The following is a 24,026-nucleotide window of genomic DNA, read 5'->3' as shown; positions in this document are numbered from 1 at the left end:
TCTATATAATACAATGACTTATACTTGCAAGCGTGTTTATAGTAAACCTGGAAATTGGGCTGTTGAGTTATAATATAGAATCTTATTCTAGCACTTACAAGAAAGGAAAATGAAAGAAGTCATTTTCCTATATGTGTTGACTTATAATACAGAATCCTTATTGTTGCACATCACATTGCAACAAAAGTTGACTCAAAGCAAAGTCTACGATGCTCATAGTTCTTAACAGTAAAATCTAATATAAGTAAAATAATGGTCTATCAACAATTGCTATAACCACAACCACGGTCTTCCGGTAATTAGACAACCTAGTAGCTTTTTTTATCAACATAGATCACACAATCGTTATGTCATTTGACAATATTATCCGACAAGTTACTTGAGGTTGGATAATCACTAATTGTCCATGATAAAATGGCCCTTAGTATCAAGGACTCCTTATATGAATCATATAATTATTTTCCATGCCACAAATTCTGCATATTCTATAAATGGTTGAAGAAAATACATCAATATATACCATTTCTAAGATGAGTCGCTCCGAATTTCAACAAACATAACATTATATACATTCTTTTCATACAAAGCCATTGTGGAAGGTTGTAAATTAATTGCAAAACATCCCAAAAAGAGTGATCAGATCTTTTTTCGTGGAAAGGATTGAATCTATCAAATAATAAGATAACAAAGCTATTCCTAGGTTTCTATAATCAGAAGTGAAGTTGATGTGCTAAAATACTGCAAGCGCACAGTGGTTAATTGTAGCAATCACAAATCGATCCTCAGAGACTATGAAATTTCCAAACCCTAATAAATAAATCAGGCAGACTAGAAAAATAGTTATGAGAGAAGAGTTTTTAACCTAATAAACAAATATGATCAAATAAATATGGAAAACATAGGAATCCGAATCCATCAATCAATTACAATTAATATCCAACTTGCCCTAAAAATCAATTCTCTTTCTTCAACAAATAAATATCAATTAATGAGACAAGCATATACTATGAAACTTATTATCTAACAATAACCCATCAAAACTTCATGGAGCAAGCAGAGGCTATGAAACATAAATTCGGTAACAATAATATATCAAAATCACTTTGTTAATCAAACAAGTAAGCAACAAGAAAAATCATGAGAATCAATTAATAGGAACAAGTAAATACGAACAATAAGTAACTAACTTCATCTTCATCCTAGGGCAAGAGAATTAGCTAGACATGATTGAAGAACAAAACAAAATAACTAATATAAGACATGTAAATAACGAACAAAGTGTATTGAAAGAGCAAGAAAATAAAATTACTTTACTCCTAATCCTAACTATTGAAAACAAAAGTAAAGGTTCAAGTCTAGGTTCTAGGTTTTTAAAATACAAGAGAGGAGCCCCATATATAGGGAAAATAATGTAGGTTTCCGCTATCGATTACAAATTGGATTCTAAAATATTTCCTTCTATTCCTTTTTCTTTTCCAACAAGCATTCGATTTTTTCTCTAATTGCTTTGCCTCTAAGTAATTCCACCTCCTTCCTTGTATTTTCCTTTTTCTGCTACAATTCTGATTTTAATTAATTTCCTACAAAACAAAATAAAAATAATTAATTAGTTAATAAAATTACAAAAATAAACATAAAATAGGTATTAAAGATGTATTAAATATGGACCTATCAAATGCCCCCATACCTATCTTTTGCTCGTCCTCGAGAAAATCAAAAGGAAAAATACTATAAAAAAACCTAGCCATTGTCGTAGGACTCACGAATACTTTTAGGTGTAACAACCCATTTAAACTCGTAGACGATCTCTACTAGAGGAGTGTTGTCTCCTAAAGGTTTACAGAAGATATACCCATAAAATCTGTGAAATATTCTAGTAAGAAACCTAACTCAAATAACAATAACGTTCTAGAATCTACATACCTAAAGACTCTTCTATTAATAGCTAAGATAAGGGTATCTAGAATCTACTTATATTGACTCAAATGTTTGCAAAAACTCCCAAGGTGTGTCGTAAAAATAGGTCTTTGAAGAATCAATTGAATAAGTACATTTCCTCTTTTTAAACCATATTTGAACTGACCCGATCTCTATCAAAACAAGTATCTAGCCAAAATTCGAATTTTTTTCTTCTTCAATTGACCGTGCAATATCCGTTGAAGGATGTTATCCGTTGAAGTTTTAGAGACATCCGTTAAAGCTTTGTTTCTCATCCGTTGAAGGTCTTTAAGTTATCCGTTAACACCATTTCATTTATACAAAATTACAAGGCATGAAATACTTACAATTGGCCTTCCGATCTGCATATCCTCTAGTAGTCAACATGACTTATAATTTCCCTCAACATTTAAGAATTTATATCTCAAATTCAGAGACTGAAATGTGCTACAACACTAGACTTATTTCTAAGTAAAGCTACACCATCAACGGATAGCCAAAATGGTCTTATCCGTTGAGGCTACAAACACTAGATTTCTACTTAAGTGTTTTGTTAAACATATCATCAAACTAATGCACATATATTCCTAACAATCTCCCCCTATTTATGTCAATAAGAATTGTAGACATAAATTCAAGGTTAACTTGATGATAACAAAACACTTAACAAATATATGAACTGAAACTAAGTAGAAATTCAAAAGTGCTGCAAAAGTGTATGTACTAGAAGGTAATTGAAGATTTACAGTATTTCCAAGGATGCTCCTCTAGCCTGAGCAAATCATCTTTTTCTTCTTTGATCCCTGGTTTTCTTTCCTAGCCCTTTGTCATTTTCCTCAATTTGGAGTTGGAGTTGTCTGAAGAATTCAGCTTCATCTTCATCACTGATATCCAACTTAGATTGCATTTCTTTGAGAGTTTCATTGCTGGCAATCTTGAGTTGGTCTTCAAGTCTGAAAAATCTTCTGACTCCTTTATCATCTCTGAATTCCATCAACCAATGAGGTGATTTGTGAATTGTAGTTCCCCTTTCTTGAATGAGTAAGGTTCTGGGCAAGGCATTGGGCTCCCTCCAAGTTTTCTTTATGTTGGCAATCTTGTTGAGAATTTCAGTCTTGGCAGTCCTGGTAAAGCCAGAATCCTTTTGTATGGCTGAAAAGACTCTGATCAAGGTAGAGTAGCCTTCATTCAGAATCCTGTAGAGAGGCCATGTTCTTTCCCCAACTCCTTTGTATCTGAACACCAATCTCTCTGGTAGCTGTCTGTAAGCAGCAATTCCCCTTACATCCTCCAGCTCATCCAGATAGAGTTCAATGTCTGAAATTTCTTTTATGTCACAGATGTGAACATAATCATCTTTAGAAATGGGTGGCTTAGGGTTAGGTTTATGTTTTTGAGTGAATTTCTTAGAGTTTAAGGGAGGTGTAGATTTGGATTTTCTTTTCTGTTTCTTTGGTAGTGGAAGAGTGGTTAAAAAGGTAGGCAAATTGATGGTGTCCCAATCAATAGGTTCCTCTTTTGGGATGATTGGTTCACCATGGATGTTTATAGTGGGATCAGCAACAAAGGGTTCAGGTATGGAAGGTAGAGATTTAGTTTCTTCAGTGTTGCCTTCACTCCTTCTATGTGCCTTGGCCTTTCTTCTGTTTCCCTTCTGCCATTCCTCTTTTTCCTCCATACTTTCACCAAATATACTCCCAAAAACCTCATCTAAGTTTGCAATCTTGTCTTCACCCCTGACTTCAATTCCTTTCTCATTTTCAACTAGACTTGACTTTAGCTTTTGTTCAAGCTTTGCTTGTGCTCTTTTGTCAGCCTTGAGTTTTTCAGCTTCTTTCTTTAACCTTTTGGTTTCTTCCCTCTTGGCTATTGAGAATTTGGGATGTCCTTGCATCACACATATGCTATTTCCCTCTCTAAAGATAATAACCATGTTTCTCCTTACTGCCTCATCCATGGTCTCCTTGTGTTTTATGATGCTAGTACCCAAAACTTTGTCTTCATCAGGCTTTGGAAGAGGAAAGTCCACTTCTTTCATCTGAGCAAAGTCTAGAGGGTTCTTTGTGGAGTCCTTGCTGGATCTAGTGTTGGGCTTGAGAACCATAGGTTTTAGATTCTTGAAAGAAGTCTCTCCAACCTTATTTCTCCTTTCTGGCTTGTGCTCCATATTGATTGGTTCAACCTTTGTGCTATGTTTCACAGATATTGATTTATCTTGTGTTGAGCCAAACAGCTGTTGCATCCTTTCATCAATTCTCCTCCTTTGCTCTTTCACTTGAATTTCAGCTGCTGCTAGCTGGATTAAATCAATTCCATCAGGCTTTCCTTTGATTTGAATGATTGGAGAAGTAGTGATGGCAGGAACTAGCACTTTAGATATTTGGATTTTTGTAGATGGCTCTACTTCCCCTTCCCTTTTACTCTCCCCCTTTTTGTTATCATCAAGGAGAGGGGTCAAGCCCTGTGCTTTTGCCAGCTGCATAAGTAGATTTGTTTGAGATTGTTGGTTGTGAAGAATGGTGGCCACAGAATCTTCAATAACTTGAACTCTGTCTTCCAATTTGACCAGCCTCTTTTCAGTATGTGATTCCTTTTTCAATCTCAACAAAATGTCCTGCATTGTACCATAGGGCATGACTGAATCCAATTTTTCAGAATTGTAGGATTTCAAGTCAGCAATATCCTTTCCGAGTTCATCCACACTCAGATTCTGTCTTACTTGCTGCAACTTCATGAGATGCAGTGAGTCCAAGTGAGCTATAAGGATAGCCTTTGTACCAGCATGAGAAGTTTTCTGAATGGCCTGTTTGATAGTACTGATTTGTTTGACTAAGGAGACATTGAATTGCCCTGTTGTAGACTCCTTTATGAAGGCCCATTCAGGTAGATTTGGAATAGAACTAGGGCCTTCATCTCCTCCTAAGTTCATGCTTCCATCAGAAGAAATAAAGTCATCATCATCAGAATTTACTCCAAATTCTTCAAATGACTCACCAGCTGTTGAAGGCATCTTGTTAATAGCATCTTTGTCCCTTTGAAGAGATGCTGTTGTATGTACTAGATGTAGTGTATTTTCTGCCTCCACATTACCCTGTGCAACCAATAATTGATAGGCTGAAACAGGATGAGTAAAAGTGTCAGCATCCAAGGAAATGTTATCAATAACAGCTTTATAATGTTGCTGAAATTGTCTTTCCTTTTCAGCATCATCCACAATCATTGACTCACTAGCAATGGCCTGATCCACCCTTATATCTGCTGTACCTGCCTTTCTCTCTTTTTCTCTATATTCTTGCATCAGGGGCTCCCCCTGGCTCACACAACTCACTCCCTCACCTTCACCTACTAAGGTGGTACTCCTCTCACTTACTTTTGCCATGCTGGAAAAAATAGCATGCATGTTTGAGCTCTCAATCTCTCCTTTTGCCTGGGAGCAACCCAGCCTCTCACTCAAATTGTCACTCCCTTCCCTCAGTCCTAAAAGTGATTGTACAGTAATCATGTCTTCTACACTTGGAATTGTTTCAGTTGTGTGTGTAGAGACTATCAACGGATATAAAATAGTCGTTGAAGGTGACACTGATGGTATCAACGGATAACTGCTCTTAAGCTTATCCGTTGAAGAACAACCACTTGTCAACGGATGAGTGATATCCGTTGAAGAAGGAAAAGAAGTAGAAATTGAAAGTGATATAACTGTTGAATCTGTGTGGATTGATTTGAGTTTTGGTGACACAGATCCTTCAATTACATCTGAAAGAATTTGCGGGTGATCCAACAAATCATCTAAAAGATGATGATCACCTGTATTTGAGTGGGGCTCCTCCCTGAGTTGTAAAGAGGGAGAATCAGGAATTGATGGGAATAACATATCCACATCCAGAGATGGTGATGAAGTGTGTGGTGATTGATGTGTGTTAATTGTGAGAGAATGGGGCTGTGACTCCACATTTGTTGGAGCCACATCAAACTGAGTTTGAGAAGGCATAGATACAGATGGATGTATTTGTGCAGTGTGTGCACTCTGTGTAGAAGATTGGGTTCTTGCTCTCTTTCTTCTAATAAAGGCTTTTGTTGGTGAGTGTTTGGCTTTAGTGTCCCTCCCTCATTTGTTCTGTGTTCCTGGTTGGGAACTATTTTCAATAGTTACATCCTTTTGGGAGGATGCAGCTAGGGATATGCTAGCAACCCTTTCAACCACCACAGCTTTTTGAGAAACTGTGGCTTGGCTAGCTTGGGAAGCAATTATCTCTCCTTCCTTATCCTGGGGGTTTCTTTGATGTTCACCCCTCCCCTCACCACTCACACCCTGTTCACTCCCCTCAGGGTTAAGGGTAGGTGTTACAACTATTGTCTTTTGAGAAACAACAGAGGTGGTTTTCTTTGTCTTTGATTTTGAAAGTTTAGTTTTGGTGACCTTGGTAGGAATCTGTTAGGGCATTGTCACAGATTCCATGGCCACACTAGAAGATAAAGAAATAGAGGGGTTGGAAGAAGTAGGAGTTGTAGAAGCAATTACCTCACTTACCTGAGGTGCATTCATGATTGGTAAATATACCAATGGCACACTGCTGTTGAGATCCATTCTCAATAAATCTGCAAGAACTCTTTTCTCTTGTGCCCAGCACTTGAGTTTATTATTCTCATTGGTTATGACCAAACCTTCAGCAACATGGTTAGCCAATAACATAAAGAATCTAGCATAGTATATGTTATTAGATCTATTAGCTTTGTTACCTAATCTAGTACCCAATTCTAGCATAACATAGTTGCTAAAATTAAAATACCTATCAGAAATAAGCATATAGAGCATATTAACAAGAGATGAAGTTATGGCATCAAAATTGCTAATTTTCCCAGAGAAAACCTTGATAAAGGCATCCCCAAGAAAACTCCATTCTTTCCTAAGGCCTTTTCTTTTAATACTCCCTAAACTAGCAGAGTTAAGAGAATAACCTATGGAATCTAACATGCTGGATACATCATTATCAGTGTGTGGTGTCATGGCATTGTTCTCAGGTAATTTAAAACATGCTAGTAAATCATCACAGTTAACACATTGATTTTTACCTTTGAGAGTGAAGGAGATAATCATATCTATTGAGTTGAACTCAGCAGTTGTCCAAATCTCCTCAACTACTTCACAGTAAATCGTTGGGGCTTCCAGCATTGCATAGCTAAGTTTACAGTTTTTGATGAAGTCCATCATTTTGTGATAATCGGAGTGGGCTTCATTCTTTTCTACCAAAGCTATGAAATTGTTCTTCTCAAAGATGAATCCAGATTGAGACATAATCTTTACTACTGGTGCCATTGTTGTGAGTAGAATTTGCAGAGAATAACTTGAAGGTTTTGCAGAGAGAAAATGGTAAAAGCTTTGAAATTTCAAGATAGCGTAAAGTAAAAAAAATGAAAAATCATAAGTGCTTATATACTTTCTCAAATTAAAAAGCATAAATAAGAGATTAAACAATAAATATATGTAAGTGAATTTCAGCCGTTTAAGAATAAACCGTAAGTATTCTAAAAACTACCTTTAAAACAAATACATACAGCTGTATGTATGAGTATCAACGGTTAAGACAATAGAATCAACGGCTGTGAAACACCTGAATCGACTGATGTGATATTTCAACGGATAAGGTTAACTGTCATCCGTTGAAGAGCACTTCAGTTTTATCCGTTGACGGATAAAAATTCCAGAAATGTATATGACTTTCAACGGATAATGAACATCCGTTGACAGAACAATTTAGACTTTCAATGGATAGGGAATATCCGTTGATGGAATAATCTGTGTTAAAAATCAAATTTGTTCTTGCAGCTAATACATTTCAGGCTTCAATTCAAATTGCAATAAGGACATGAATTTTAAGAGTAATTAAGCATACCTAGCTCACTTACCAATCTTGTGAATGTTGATTCATCAAGTGGCTTGGTAAATATGTTTGCAATTTGTTGTTCACTTGGAACAAAATGAAGTTCCACTGTACCTTTCATCACATGTTCCCTAATGAAGTGGTACTTGATATCAATGTGCTTGGTTCTTGAGTGCTGCACTGGATTTTCAGTAATGGCAATGGCACTTGTGTTGTCACAAAATATTGGAATTTTGTCAACAGTCATACCATAGTCAAATAACTGGTTCCTCATCCATAGTATTTGTGCACAGCAACTACCAGCTGCAATGTACTCAGCTCCAGCTGTTGATGTGGAAACAGAATTCTGCTTTTTGCTGAACCATGATATGTTCCCTAGAAATTGACAGGTGCCTATTGTGCTTTTCCTGTCTATTTTGCAACCTGCATAATCTGCATCTGAGTAGCCAATTAGATCAAAACCAGACTCTCTAGGGTACCAAATTCCTAGATTTGGAGTCCCCTTGAGATATCTGAAAATTCTTTTAATGGCCACTAAGTGAGATTCTTTAGGGTCAACTTGAAATCTAGCACAGAGACATGTAGAAAACATTATATCAGGTATACTAGCAGTTAAATATAAAAGTGAGCCAACCATGCCTCTATAACTTGTAATATCCACAGACTTTTCAGCCTTGTTTAATTCAAGCTTAGTGGCAGTGGCCATGGGAGTTTTTGCAGGTGAACAATCCATTAAGTCAAACTTCTTTAAAAGATCATAAATATATTTAGTTTGACTAATGAAAATTCCACTACTAACTTGTTTTACTTGTAACCCAAGAAAGTAAGTTAGCTCTCCCATCATGCTCATTTCATATTTACTTTGCATTAATTTAGCAAACTTGTTACAAAGCTTATCATCTGTAGATCCAAATATAATATCATCTACATAAATTTGTACAAGTATCTTAGAGCCATTAACATTTCTAAAGAAGAGAGTTTTGTCAACAGTACCTCTTGTGAAATGATTATCTAGAAGAAACTTTGACAAAGTCTCATACCAGGCTCTAGGTGCTTGCTTTAGTCCATAGAGTGCTTTCAACAGATAATACACATGGTCTGGAAAATTTTGATCTTCAAAACCTGGAGGTTGGCTTACATAAACTTCTTCCTCCAATTCCCCATTTAGAAATGCACTCTTGACATCCATCTGATAGACTTTGAAATTGGCATTAGCTGCATAGGCTAGAAAGATTCTGATGGCTTCAAGTCTTGCAACTGGAGCAAATGTTTCATCAAAATCTATTCCCTCTTGTTGAGAATAGCCTTTAGCAACCAATCTGGCTTTATTCCTTATGACAATGCCATTTTCATCCATCTTGTTTCTGAATACCCATTTTGTGTCAATGGAACTCTTGTTCTTTGGCTTGGGTACCAGCTTACAAACTTTGTTTCTCTCAAATTGGTTCAGCTCTTCCTGCATAGCTAATATCCAATCTGGATCCATTAAGGCTTCTTCCACTTTCTTAGGTTCCTCCTGAGATAGAAAACTACTATACAGACATTCATTTTGAGTAGCTTTTCTTGTTTGCACTTTAGATGATGCATCACCAATGATCAGTTCAAAGGGATGATTCTTGGTCCATTTCCTTTGAGGTGGAAGATGTGCTCTAGATGAGGTGGCCTCAGTATTGTCGTGATGTGAGACAGAGTGTTGATCAGTTGAAACTCCCCCTGAGTTGTTGGTCCTTTGCAGGAAACTTGGAGTTCTATCAACTGATGATGTAAATCGATTATCCATTGATGAACTATGATCAACGGATGCTTCATTATGTACTTCAACGGATGATGCACTATGTCTTTCAACGGATACTGCATTGCCTCTTTCAACGGATGCAGAATTCTGTGCATTATCCAAGGGCATATCTTGAATCCCTTTTGAAGTGTCATCTCCATCAATCTCCTCTTCACTATCATCACAATATATCTCAATGTTGTCAAATTTGAGTCTTTCATGGTGTCCCTCATCTGTTAGTCCATCAATCTTTTTATCATCAAACACAACATGCACAGATTCCATAATAATGTTGGTTCTTAGATTGTAGACCCTATAAGATTTTCCAGCTGAGTAACCAACAAATATCCCTTCATCAGCCTTTGCATCAAACTTCCCTTTATGGTCAGATTGATTTCTCAGTATAAAGTATTTACATCCAAAGACATGAAGAAAGTTTAGAGTTGGTTTTCTTCTCTTGAACAACTGATAAAGAGTCATGCCTTTAGCTTGATTGATCAAAGAAATATTCTGAGTGTAGCAGGCACAATTAACAGCTTCAGCCCAGAAATATGTTGGTAACTTTGATTCTTCAAGCATTGTTCTAGCAGCCTCAATTAAAGATCTGTTCTTTCTTTCAACTACCCCATTTTGCTGAGGTGTTCTTGGAGCTGAGAACTCATGCATGATTCCATTTTCTTCACAGAACAGCCTCATTATCAAATTCTTGAACTCAGTTCCATTGTCACTCCTGATATTCCTAACCTTCAAGTCAGGATGATTATTGACTTGCTTGATGTGATTGATAATGATTTCACTTGCTTCATCCTTTGATCCAAGAAAATAGACCCATGAAAACTTTGAGAAATCATCTACAATCACCAAGCAATATCTTTTTCTTGCAATTGACAATACATTGACTGGTCCAAACAAATCCATATGTAGCAGCTGTAATGGTTCATCAATTGTTGTTTCAAGCTTCTTTTTGAATGATGCTTTCCTTTGTTTGCCTTTCTGACAAGCATCACACAAACCATCCCTTGAGAATTCAACAAGAGGAATTCCTCTAACTAAGTCCTTTTTGACTAGATCATTCATTGTCTTGAAATTCAAATGGGATAGCTTCTTGTGCCATAGCCAACTTTCAGCTGAACTTGCTTTGCTGAAGAGACAAGTAATAGATTCTGCATCTGTAGAGTTGAAGTCAGCTAAGTACACATTTCCTTTTCTAACTCCAGTTAGAACCACTTTGTTGTCTTTCTTACTGGTGACAACATAGGCTTCTGAATTGAAGGAAATTGTATTCCCTCTATCACATAGTTGACTGATGCTTAGTAAGTTGTGCTTGAGACCATCAACTAATGCAACTTCATCAATTATGACATTCCTTGTTGAAATCAAGCCATATCCCATAGTAAACCCTTTGCTGTCATCTCCAAAGGTTATGCTAGGGCCAGCTCTCTCCTTAAACTCTGTGAGCAGGGAGAAATCTCCTGTCATGTGTCTTGAACAGCCACTGTCCAAGTACCATAGATTTCTTTTTTTTCCCTGCACACCATAAAATCAATCAAGTTGATTTTGGTACCCAAGTTTCCTTGGGTCCATTCTTGTTAGCCTTTCTCCTAGACTTCATTCCTCCTGCATCTTTAGACTTAGGTAACTTTGAGTCAACCTTGATCTTAGATGTAGTTGGTTGAGGTGTAGGGTTAGTCACAGAATCATTTAGCATATTTGGAATTTGATAAGGCATGGATTGTGCAAGCATGTTATTCCATATTGGCATATTGTATGGCATTTGAGGCATACTAAATGCAGCAAGATAAGGATTGTTAAAATATGGCATATTTGCAAAATGTGCATAAGGATTCCGTTGAGACATAACAGGCATAGTATGCAGAGGTGATGCAGACATATTAGGCATGGAAGAGGGCACAGGTATGGGAGTTTTCTTAATAGATTTGCAATTAGCAGATAGATGATTAACACTACTACAATGCACACAGCTTTTTCTAGGAGCATACTTATCAGGTGTGTAATTGTTATGTTTGTTAACCCCTACCTTCCCATTTCTATTAGATTTCCTTTTAGTTTCCTTTTTATCCTCAACCACTTTGAGCCTATTCTTTAACTGTTCTAAGGTCATGTGTCCTATATTCACCTTACTGAAATCTTTGGATGTGCTTGCTTCTTCTTTGACAAAGTTCTTGGAAGTTGAACCAAACTTTTTGTTGAGTTTCTTTAGATTTTCACTTTTAGAAACATCTGCCTGTTTTAATAGAGGAACCTTCAACGGATGCTCCTTTTCTTCCTTCAACGGATAATTTTCATCATCCGTTGATTCCACATCCGTTGACAGCCCATCAATTAATTCCATTTTCTTTTTGTTTTTATCCCAGGCAGTCTCACAAAATGATTCAATTCCTTGGACCTTGACAATTTGAGCACTAACATCCCTAGATATCTTTCAGGCTTTAATCACCTCTTGCTCTCTCTCTAATTGATTAGAAAGTATTTCTACTTTCTTAACAGATTCAGCTAGTTCATTTTCAACAGATATACAATGTAGCTTAGTTTTCTCTAGGTCAATCAACTTATCTTCTAACACAGCATTTCTATTACTTAAAAACAAATTGTTCTCTTTAATCCTACTATTTTCTTTAGCAAGAGATTTAAGAGACACACGAAAATGATACAGTTCAGTAGACATGTCATTAAAAGCATCATTGCACTCTTCTTTAGTAAGCTGTGTTAAATCAGTAGTGATTACCTGGTTGCTTGATGAACTAACTTCATTTTCCTCAGAATCAGCCATGAGAGCCAAGTTGACATATGCCACATCTTCATCCTCTTCTTCTCCATCAGCTGCCCAGTCTTTTTCTTGAGTAATGAAAGCCCTCTCCTTTTGCTTGAGCAGATCAAAATATTTCTTTTTGTAATCTACTTGGTCAAATTTCTTCTTTTCAGAAGTTGGCTTTCTGCACTCACTTGCAAAGTGTCCACTTATACCACAATTGAAACACTTGAACTTGGATTTGTCCACCATGTTCTTATGAGGTTTAGTGGCTCTAGTGTTTTTCCTAAATTTCATCTTTGCAAATCTTCTGGACAGAAATGCAAGATGCTCATCAATACCATCAGAGTCATCTTGGCTGGAGTTGTCTTCATTCTCAGCAACTTGCTCCTTACCCTTGCTTGATTCTGATTTGCTTGTGCCATCTTTGGAGTTTAATGTTGATCTCACAGTTTCTTGTCTGCATTCTTTCTCATTTTCAGCTACCAAGGCAACTGAACCTCCTTTCTTTCTTCCCTTCTCCAATACCTCATCCTGTTCCAGCTCTAGTTCGTAAGTCTTCAAGATTCCATATAATCTTTAAAGAGTGAAGTCCTTGTAATCTTGAGAGTTTCTCAAGGAGACAGTCATGGGTTTCCATTCCTTTGGCAAGGATCTTAAAAATTTAAGATTTGAATCCTTCACCTGGTACACTCTACCATACAGCTTCAGTCCATTCAACAGCTTTTGGAATCTATTGAATGTGTCATTTAAAGATTCATTTTCTTCAAAATGAAAATACTCATACTGTTGAATGAGAAGCTGCATTTTGTTTTCTTTTACTTGTTCTGTACCTTCACACAGTAGCTGAACTGTGTCCCAAACCTCTTTGGTAGTTGTGCAATTTATCATATTATCAAACATATCCTTGTCAAGACAATTAAACAAAATGTTCATAGCCTTCTTATCCTTGTGGACTTCTTCTGTGTCTTCCATTGTCCATTCTGCTCTAGGTTTTGGAATGGATTGACCAACAGCAATTGTGGCTGTAGCAACTGTGGCTACTTTGTGGGGAATGTGAGGACCATTCTCAATGCAGTTTACATAACCTTCATCTTGGGAGAGTAGATGAAGGTGCATTTTCACCTTCCAATGGTGATAACTGTTTTTGTCAAGAACTGGGATTTTTACTCCAATATCCTTCTTACTCATCTCTGTTAGTTTCCAAGATCTTTAAACTCTTTATGTGTCAAGAGCCTGCTCTGATACCAATTGTTATTCCTAATGAACTAACAATGAGATTTACAGAAGGGGGGTTGAATGTAAATCTCAAAACTTTTTCAAGTTTTGAGCAGTTTCAAAGGCTATGTATTTAAGATAAACAAGTGTATGAATTGCTTTAAGCTAATACTGACAGATATATATTCAAACACTAATGTAAAGAACACAACAGACCTTAAAAACTTTTCTGGTGGATTGTTGTTCCACCAGAGATGGTATTTCAGAAAATCTGTGATTCAAGAAGTTGATCACAGCTGCGTCCTAGTACAAACTAGATAATTTTTCTCTCAAGATTTTTCTAAACAGCTCTGGAAAAATTCTCTTCTAATTACTAGCTGCTACTTGGTTTATATATCACCAAGTTTACAAGTGAAGACAAAGATAAAAAGTACAATAATAAAATAAGTTCTCCACTTGTTTCTTCTCCATTTTACTCCAGTGCATTGTTGACTATTGCCTCTTTATACTAGAGTAGAACGGCTGCTTTTTCTGATGTTCCTGAAATAGGCTACCACATCTCAGTTGTCTCTGTCAACCCATGTGCCTCTGTTTGTAGGTACAATTACCACTTGTCAACTGCTATTTAACAGAACATCCGTTGAAGCCTTCATCCGTTGATGGCTTTATCCGTTAATGTGTTAGCAGTTGAAGCTCTATCCGTTGATGCACTCATCCGTTGAAGGATGTTATCCGTTGAAGCTTTAGAGACATCCGTTGAAGCTTTGTTTCTCATCCGTTGAAGGTCTTTAAGTTATCCGTTGACACCATTTCATTTATACAAAATTACAAGGCATGAAATACTTACAATTGGCCTTCCTATCTGCATATCCTCTAGTAGTCAACATGACTTATAATTTCCCTCAACATTTAAGAATTTATATCTCAAATTTAGAGACTGAAATGTGCTACAACACTAGACTTATTTCTAAGTAAAGCTACACCATCAACGGATAGCCAAAATGGTCTTATCCGTTGAGGCTACAAACACTAGATTTCTACTTAAGTGTTTTGTTAAACATATCATCAAACTAATGCACATATATTCCTAACAAAGATCATTGGATTGACTTCCCACATTAAAGATATTAAGATCTAGAGTCATGTTCCCAAAAGTGAGTTTCATCGAACCATTCCTACAGTTAATCAAAGTATTGGAAGTGGAAAGAAAAGGTCTTCCTAAAATGATAGGAATTTGATTTTTGAATTTTTCGACAGGTTCGATCTCGAGAACAACAAAATCCACGGGAAAGATAAAATTACCAACCTTAATTAATATATCTTCCAATATTCCCTTAGGAGTTTTTATAGAACGGTCAATTAACTGAAGAGTGATATTAGTCTTTTTAAGCTCACCTAAACCCAAAAATTGATAGATAGATAATGGAAGAAGATTCACACTAGCTCCTAGATCAAGTAAAGATTTGTCAATGAAAGTATCACCTATGACACAAGAGATTGTAGGACAACCAAGATCGTTATACTTCACAGGGATTTGATGCGATATGATAGAACTAACATGAGATGTTAGGAAAGCTTTCTTAGGAACATGAGTGGTTCTTTTATGAGTACACAAATCTTTTAGACACTTCGTATAAGAGGGAATTTGTTGAATTACATCTAATAGAGACTTGTTTAAAGACTTCTAAAATCTTATCTAACTGAGGAGATTATTTATTTGAAGTAAGCCTGTGAGGAAATTGGGCTTTTGGTTTGAAGACTTTTTCAGAGATGAGTTTTGAAGGTGGTTCTTCAAATTTGGAAGGTTCACTAGATTTCACTACTCTTTCAGAATTTTTGGGAATCAAAGATTGATCAAGACTAGGATTTAAGAGTAAATGATTTGGTTCAGAAATGAGTTTTTCTTCCTCTTGAGTATTGACACCAGCATGATTATTCAATTGATTACCAGACCTTAAAGAGATGATAGAATTCACATTTTCATGAGGTTATTAGTTTGGATGAAATTTTGGATTAACCTCAGGTTGACTAGGAAATTGGTTTTTCTCTCTCTCTCACTGATTGTGTTGGCTAATTGACTAACTTGAACCTCTAGCTTAGATATGGCTTGAGTATTAGAATTTAATAACTGCCTATCTGAGGTCATAGTTTGCATGAAAGCCTATTGAGATTGAGTTAGATTAGCTTGGGATTTCAATAACGCCTCAATACTCTTTTCCAAAGAATTCAATTTCTTATCAGTTTCATTAAAATCATGAGGATTCAATGGGGCTGAAACAAAATTTGGATATGGGCCATAATTTTAAGTTGGGATTTTAAGTTGGAAATGGACTTGGATTGGAATTTTGAAAAGAAGGTTGGTTATACTGATTGTATTAGCCTTGGTTCCATGAGAAATTTGGGTGATTTTTCTAATCAGGGTTGTATGTAGGTAAAAAGGGTCATTCATAGTTCTTTCTTTAAACATGGAATTAGCTTGTTGAATTTCGGGGCAATTTTCTGTCACATGATTAAATGAGTTACAATTCACAAAGACAGATACTTGTGAAGACACATTGTTGGTTTCTATGGCTTCTAGTCTTTTAGTGAGTGTAGCTAACTTAGCTTCAATGGCAATAGAATTACTAACTACATGTAAGCCCTTAGATGAGTTGGGTTTTTCACTTTCTTCACTTGGTCCCAAATTGACTCCCACAACATTGATTTTCAGCTAACTCCTCAAAAAATTTCCAAGCTTCTTCCTCATTTTTATCCATGAACTTACCTTGACACATTGACTCTAACAAAGAAGTGGTTGGACTATCTGAGGCTTCATAAAGAATTTTACAAAGTCTCCATTATTCTATACCATGTTGAGGACACTGGGACAACAGACTTTTAAATCTATTCAAATATTTCCAAAGAGACTCATTTTGCATTTGTTGAAATTGGTTGATTTCATTCCTAAGTTTGTTAGCCTTATGGTTTGGAAAATATATTTTTAGAAATAGGCCTAAAAATCCCTCCCAAGTTGAAATAGAATTAATGGGTAGACTATATAACCATTTTTTAGCATTTTCTTTAAGAGCAAAGTTGATAAGTCTCAGCTTAATGGAGTCATCAATCAATTATTGGATTTTCTGTAAGGCACACACTTCCTCAAACTCTCGGATGAAAAGATATGGATCCTCTCCTTCTACCCCAGTAAACCTAGGTAACATGCTAATGTGGTGAGATTTTATTTCAAACTTGTTCCCATTTACTGCTGGTAAGACTATGCATGAGGGTTGGGTGGAATCAGCGGGGTAACAACTGTGATGGCCTCAACCCCGGGGTCAGGGGATGACGTCACCAAAATATAACAAACTACGAATATAAATTACTAATTAAACTTTATTATATAAACACAACCCCAAAACAGGATCCGATACAGGTTCAAGTATTATTTTGGTTACAACACAACATCTAATTTATTCCACAACCCGACACTCTAACTTATTACAATAACTCATCAGACCTCAAGGTCTGATACAACTACCTTAGAGGATGTTAGGTCATACACACTGTAGAAGGGGGTTGAATACAGTGTTTACTACAATCAAATCGAATATAAGAACTCAAGTAACAAAACACAGATTTTATTCAACACATTAAATTCTGTTACAAAGAACTATTCTCTCTCAGTGATGAACAAATTATCATGAGAGCTGATAGGGTTACAATGAATAATAATCTCGATTAAGAGAACATACATAGTGTAAACCCTATGTCTGTGTTTATATACTACACAATTACAAGATAATCTTCTAATTGATATCGAATATAATTCTGCTTTCTAATATATATCAATCAATTATCTTTTCTTCCAAGTATTTTATTCCTTATAGAATTCTTCTTCATGCATATCTCTTCTTGTTTCAGTCTCGATCTTCTTTCCTTTCAATCATCCGCCTTCCTTATCTGAACGTCTCCTTAAGTCCTGATATTATCTCCTAATAAATATCTCCTGATAACTTAAGTTCCGATAACTTCAGTCATGACTTCAGTATAAGTACTGATTTCCAGTTAAGTACTGATTTGTCCTGTTAAGTAAGATCTGAAAATTAAACACAAATCATATTAGACATGACATCACAAATATATCTAACAATCTCCCCCAACTTATAAATTATTATACAAGTTTAACAGATATTTGATGATGTCAAAAACATTAAGTACAAATGCATGAGAATTTGACTAGATAACTACAACTTACAGTCCTTATAGATTTACCATCCTCAAGGTCTGATATCAGCTTCAGTCTGTATATCCTTCAGAATTTAAGCAGTTGTAGATCTTTGACTTGGCTTCAATTTCTGATCTCTTTGATATCAGGAGTTGTTCTGATATAGTTCTTCAACAGACATCTCTCAGCATATTCAAGTTCATTGACCATCCTCCTTTTAGCATTTTTCAATTTAACTGTATCTTCACCAGTTTGAAAGATGGCAGCCTTGAGATCATTTATTTTAGCTTTCCTTATATCCTGATCTAGTCTGATGATATAGGCTTTATCAGACTCTAGATTGAATTCAAGTCCCTTAATACCAGAAAATATAGTGATGATTTTAGCAGTATTAGGCTTCATTTTAACAATTTCTCCACTGTGAGATCTGTACTTAGGACAGTATGGGCTGTCAGACTTTACAGAGTAAAGCTTCTTTTGCCTTTGAATATTTGATTTTAAACACCCTGTAGCACCATCTGTTGATCTGTTTTTCACTTGAAGTAGAAATAGAACATGTTCCAGTTCTTCAAAATACTTCAATGAAATAGCATTCTCCCTGATCTGGAATACCCTCCCATCTGTCATAAAGTATAACATGATATCTTCTTTCAAAATAGAGTGGTAAACCATTTGTACAGATTCAAGTTGATTTAATCTCTCAGGAGTTGCTCCTACACCTAGTTCACTTAAGGAAGTTGAATCATTGGTAGTGTTGTGTATTCTCTTCTCTTTGGAACTACCCAATCCTGATTTGTCTCTTGCTTCCTTTCCTGTAATAACTCTTTCTTCAAAACCACTTGATGTAGTCTTCAAAGGTTGAGTCTGTTGAGCTTTGATGAATCCTGGTTGTAGAATCTTTGAAGGTTTAACATGAGCAATGTTAGAGGTTTCCTTTTCCTTATCTTCTGATATCAAGCCAACTTGAGCTATGTCAGAGGTTGCTTGCTTCACTGTCATATCAGAACTTACTATATCTTAACTCTGAACAACTTGAGCCATGTCAGAGGTTGGTTGAGAAATCTTCTTTTTCATCAAAGTAAGACTAGCATCTTCTTCATCAATTATTTCTTCATCCATGATTGGCACATATACCTTTACAGGTTCATCAATTTTTTCTTTGCCCTTGGATCTTGGATCTACCTCCACTTGTGATTTGGCTCTGGTTGCCTCAGAATTTGTCCTCTCCTTAATCACAATACCCTTAGGTTTTAAAAGTTTCTTTTCAACAACAGAAGTTTTAGACTTGGAGTTGACATTTTCTGCTTTAAGTCTAGCTTCTTCTTCTTTTAGACTTTCAAAGTCCATTCCTGGATTTTCTTTGAGAAATAATCTCTTTGAAATTTCTTCATCAAATTCCAGATGTTCACTAGAACTTATCCTTTTACCAGTATCAGAACTTATTCTTCTCCCAGTATCAGAACTTGTTCTTTGACTTGTAGTTCCAGATTTGCTTGATGAAAAAGCTTTGCCTTGACCATGACCTCTACCCATTCCAGAGTTTCCCTGGTCATCATTTCCATCATCCTTACCATTCAGTACTTGACTAGATTTACATTTGGACTTAATTACTTTCTCCCCCTTTTTGGCATCAGCAGGTAAAAGAAGAGAGACAAGCAATTCTAATGAGGATTGGATCTCATTGAACTGAGTTTTCTGAGAAGCTTGATTCTTTAGAATTTCAGAAATTTGATCTTATTGCTTCTCCTGAGTCTTTTCAATATACCCAATTCGGTCAAAGGCTGGCTTGAAAAATCTGTTCTTTTCCAATTTTTTATTCATATCTTGCTGGATCAGAGATTCTTGAATTTTATTCACCTTGTCATGAGGTATGAAGTGTTGACCTTGAAGGTGCCTAGTACTCATTGCAGTAACTCTCAGCTGTGCCTTGAAATCATCATTTATTAGCATTTCATCAGCCTTAGCCAGGTGCTCAGCAAGAATTTTTTCAGTAGGAACAAAACTAACTGTGTTCCATTCCTTAGTCCACTCCTTTCCTCTAGGAGTTTCACTCCAAGGTACTGGTGCATCCTCTCTAACAAACTTCTTGATCAAATCAGCTTTGTTAACTATTTGTTGAGGTGCATGTCCTGAAGGACCAGCTGTATCAGTATCTAGATTAGTAGTAGCTACACCAGTAGATTCAGCATTGTCAGCATCAAAACTTACAGAGCCTGCAGTATCAGCATCCTCTGATAAAATAACAGTATGTGAGGCTATAGAGGCTTCAACATCATCCTCTAAATTCTGATCTGCAACTAAGTTTTGATCAACAGCCAAATTTTGATGCCCACCTAAAATCTGATCTTCATCATCTAGATTCACAACTGGTGTTGATGGAATATCTGCATTGAAATCAGCATCCAAAAGTGGTGTTGTTGGTGGAGTGAGTTGAGTTGGTGGAGCTTCCAAGTACAGAACCTCAGGCACAATCAAGTTATGAATATCAATTTCAACACTTGTACCTGGGTTTCAACATGTACTGGATCAATTATAGGAGACACAGGAGGTGTAGGCACTTGCTCTGGAATATCCTCTTGCTCTTGAATAGGAGACTTTAAGCTTGAGTAAAGTCTGATTCAGCTGTGGAAAGTAATTCAATGACTATAGGTTCTGTTGGGATCAGAGATTCCTGACCCCCTTCCTTAGCTGCTGCTTCCATAATTTCTTCAGAGTGTGATGATTCACTTACAGCCCTCCTGGCTCTTTGTTTTTTAAGTCTCTTTGCAGAATTAGAGACTTTGGGAGCTTTATCATCAGAATTTAGCTTTCTAAGCATTTTGAGGGGCCTAGAACTCCCAGTTTTAGTATCTTTTTGAGAAGAGATCTTCTCAGCTTCTACAACAACATGTTCTGATATGGGAACCTGTTCCTCATTATCTGGCTCATCTCTCAGAACAATTCTCCTTCTCTTCTGTTGAGACTGAGGTACTATCTTAGTCCCCTTGGGTTTTGAAGATGAAGGCTTTACTGGATGTGCTGAAGGTTGAGGTTGAGATGACTGTGTTGGTTTGTAATATGTCCTGATGGAGGGTTGAGTTGTTTGAGGTTGAGAAGTTTGAGGTGTTTGTGTAGTTGTTTAATGGCTGTTGTGTTGGTTGTTATGAGTTGGTGGGTTGAACATCATGATAGACAGATGTATAAGTTTGTGGATCAGCATTTACCAAGATCTATTTTACTAACTGAGGAATCTATAAGGGTCTCAGCACTGGTTTCTTATTGTCAACATTTAACAAATCATTAAAATCCCTTTTTGCAAGCTTAAAGGGTGGAATTAAATCACTGGCTAGTGGGGTCTCATTAGTACAACAAAAAGTATATATAAGCTGACATAATCTAGCAAAGTATACTACATTCCTATCCTCTGTCATCCTATCCCCTATGAAACCTAGCACAACACTTGTAAAATTAAAATGAGGTTGATGAATAAGGGCATACCCGATTTGCTGACTCATGATGGGAATAGCATCAAAGTTGGAGCATTTATTGGCGAATGCCTTAGTGATACAATCAAAGAAAAAGCTCCATTCCTTTCTGATATTTGATCTTTTCAGTTGACCCAGCTTTCCTAAACTCTTCTCGTAGCCCAGACTGGCCATAAGCTGCTGTAAAACAGGACCCTCCACTGTTGAGAATGTACAACCTTCAGGTAAGTGGAGATCTTTACGAAATGCTTCAGGAGTAACCACATGCTCAACATCTCCTGATGTGAAAACAATACTTGGAGTACCAGCAGCACCACCATCATCAAATAGCCCAGTTCACCAAAATGTCAGCACTTGTTTGCTTGAAATAGATTGGGGTTGGGTCAAAGCATACCCAATCTCACTATTGGCTAATAAATCTTGCACAAAGTGTAGATCTGATGGAGCTTCAGCCTTATTCAAGATTGCAGCATAGTTATTTGGTACAAACTTGGCTCCATCAACAATTAAATCCTTGGGTGCCATCTAAAATAAGTGAGAAATTTGTTTGCCTAAAAGATGTTTGAGAAAATGTTTGTAAAGAAAACCGTCGGAAAATGTGAGAGAGAATAAGAAAAGAGAGAGAGCGAGTAGAATAAAAATGAAAATAAAAGATTTTAAAATCTTTTATCTCTTTTACTTAGACACCCCACGCGATAGCAGTTAATGAGAAGTGGAACAGACCTTTACACCTGTCAGCCATGCAGCAGTTAAGGCAAAAGTTAATGGGCACGGTAAATGAGTAATAATTACATTGCACATTCAGTTTTTAAAAAAAACTGTTCCCACTAAACAAATGATTATGACTGCTTTATCTCACATAAACCAATATTCTGAGAAAATATGACCGTTCAGTAATGACCAAAAATAAACCAAGTAAATAAATACTGACACGTCAGCATCAGAGCTTGATTATTATCAGAATTTAAAAGTCATTAGAATATGGCTCCTTAACTCAAAAAGTGAAAGTGTATTTCTGTAATTCTTCACACAAATACTGATATGATTTCATCATAACTTAATCATGATTTCTTCATAACTTAATCATCAGAACTTCCATTAGAACTTGTCCTCAGAATTTATGCAACTGACACTTAGACTGTTCATCTGAAATAATATTTATCACCACAGTAATTTTCATCATTCATATGGAGTGTATGTGTGTGCAATAAGCTAAATATCAGACAAAGAGTAAAGTCTGATTCACTTAAGTACATCTCAGAAATAAGGCATAACTATGAACTTTGGTAAAATTCTATCATTAGTCTGAAGCCTACTATAGAATGAGTTCATGCATGAGTCCACCTCAACTGTTTTGTGCTCATTTTATGCATCTTTTGAAATTCCTTTTTACAGTGGCTTCTCAGTGTAAGTGAGTCACAACTGCTTATCAGAATTTATGTTCTTATCAGAGTATTTCTCCAGTAATCAAAGAATGTGAAAAGTCATCAAGAAAATTTTATTTTGCTTTTCTAATGCATATTACTTAATACCAACAATGCACTTGGGTCTTCCCTTCCACATATATTTTTCTCTAGATCTCAAAGGAGTACATGATATTTATTTATTTTCTTTTCTTTTTCTTTTGATAAGTGAGGATTATCAGCACTTAGTACATCCACAGATTTAATAACATCAGAACTTAACAGATAAGAAGCACTATTCTAGTTTTTGACTTAGTAATAAGATACACAAAGTAAACTTTAACCAAGCTTAATATCAGAATTTGCTTGTGTTAAAAGATTTCCACATAATCAATTACTTCAAACATGGGATTATTAGTATATTAAAGACTATTAGGTCAGCATCTAGAACAGTTATCCTCATTGGATTGAATAGTCACAGAAACATTCATATCATTATCAGAGTTTAGAAATTCACATCAGACAACAATCAGCACTTGGAATATTTCAATTTAAGCATAGAATACACAAAGATAGTACTATCTGTAAATACTGATCTTAAAGTCTGATGTATCAGAACATAAACTAAGCAGATTTAGAGAAATAACCTGAAACCATTCCAAGTTCATTTACCAATCTTGTAAAAGTAGCTTCACACAGTGGTTTTGTGAAGATATCTGCTAGTTGTTGATCTGTTGGAACAAAATGCAATTCCACTATACCTTCATCCACATGTTCCCTTATGAAGTGGTACCTAATGCTGATATACTTTGTCATTGAGTGTTGAACTGGATTACCTGTCATAGAAATAGCACTTTGATTATCACAGTAAATAGGGATTTTAAAATATGTTAACCCATAATCCAGTAACTGATTCTTCATCCAAAGAATCTGTGCACAACAGCTTCCTGCAGCAATGTATTCTGCTTCTGTAGTTGATATGGAAATTGACTTCTGTTTCTTGCTAAACCAAGAAACCAATCTGCCTCCAGGAAATTGACAGCTTCCAATTGTGCTTTTCATATCAATTTTACATCCTGCAAAATCTGCATCTGAGTAACCTATTAGCTTAAAGTCTGATTCTCTAGGATACCACAATCCCAGATCAGCTGTACCCTTAAGGTACTTGAAAATTCTTTTCACAGCTGTTAAGTGAGGTTCTCTTGGATCTGCTTGAAATCTTGCACAAAGACAGGTAGCACACATTATATCAGGTCTACTTGCAGTTAGATAGAGTAGTGAGCCAATCATACCTCTATAATCAGTAATATCTACTGATGTACCAGTATCCTTATCCAATTTTATTGCAGTGGCCATAGGAGTGGATGCACTTGAAC

Source organism: Apium graveolens, chromosome 5 (assembly GCF_009905375.1).
Source record: "Apium graveolens cultivar Ventura chromosome 5, ASM990537v1, whole genome shotgun sequence".
Lineage (NCBI taxonomy): Eukaryota > Viridiplantae > Streptophyta > Magnoliopsida > Apiales > Apiaceae > Apium > Apium graveolens.
The sequence above is the reverse complement of the archived record's forward strand: the minus strand, read 5'-3'. Positions refer to the sequence as shown.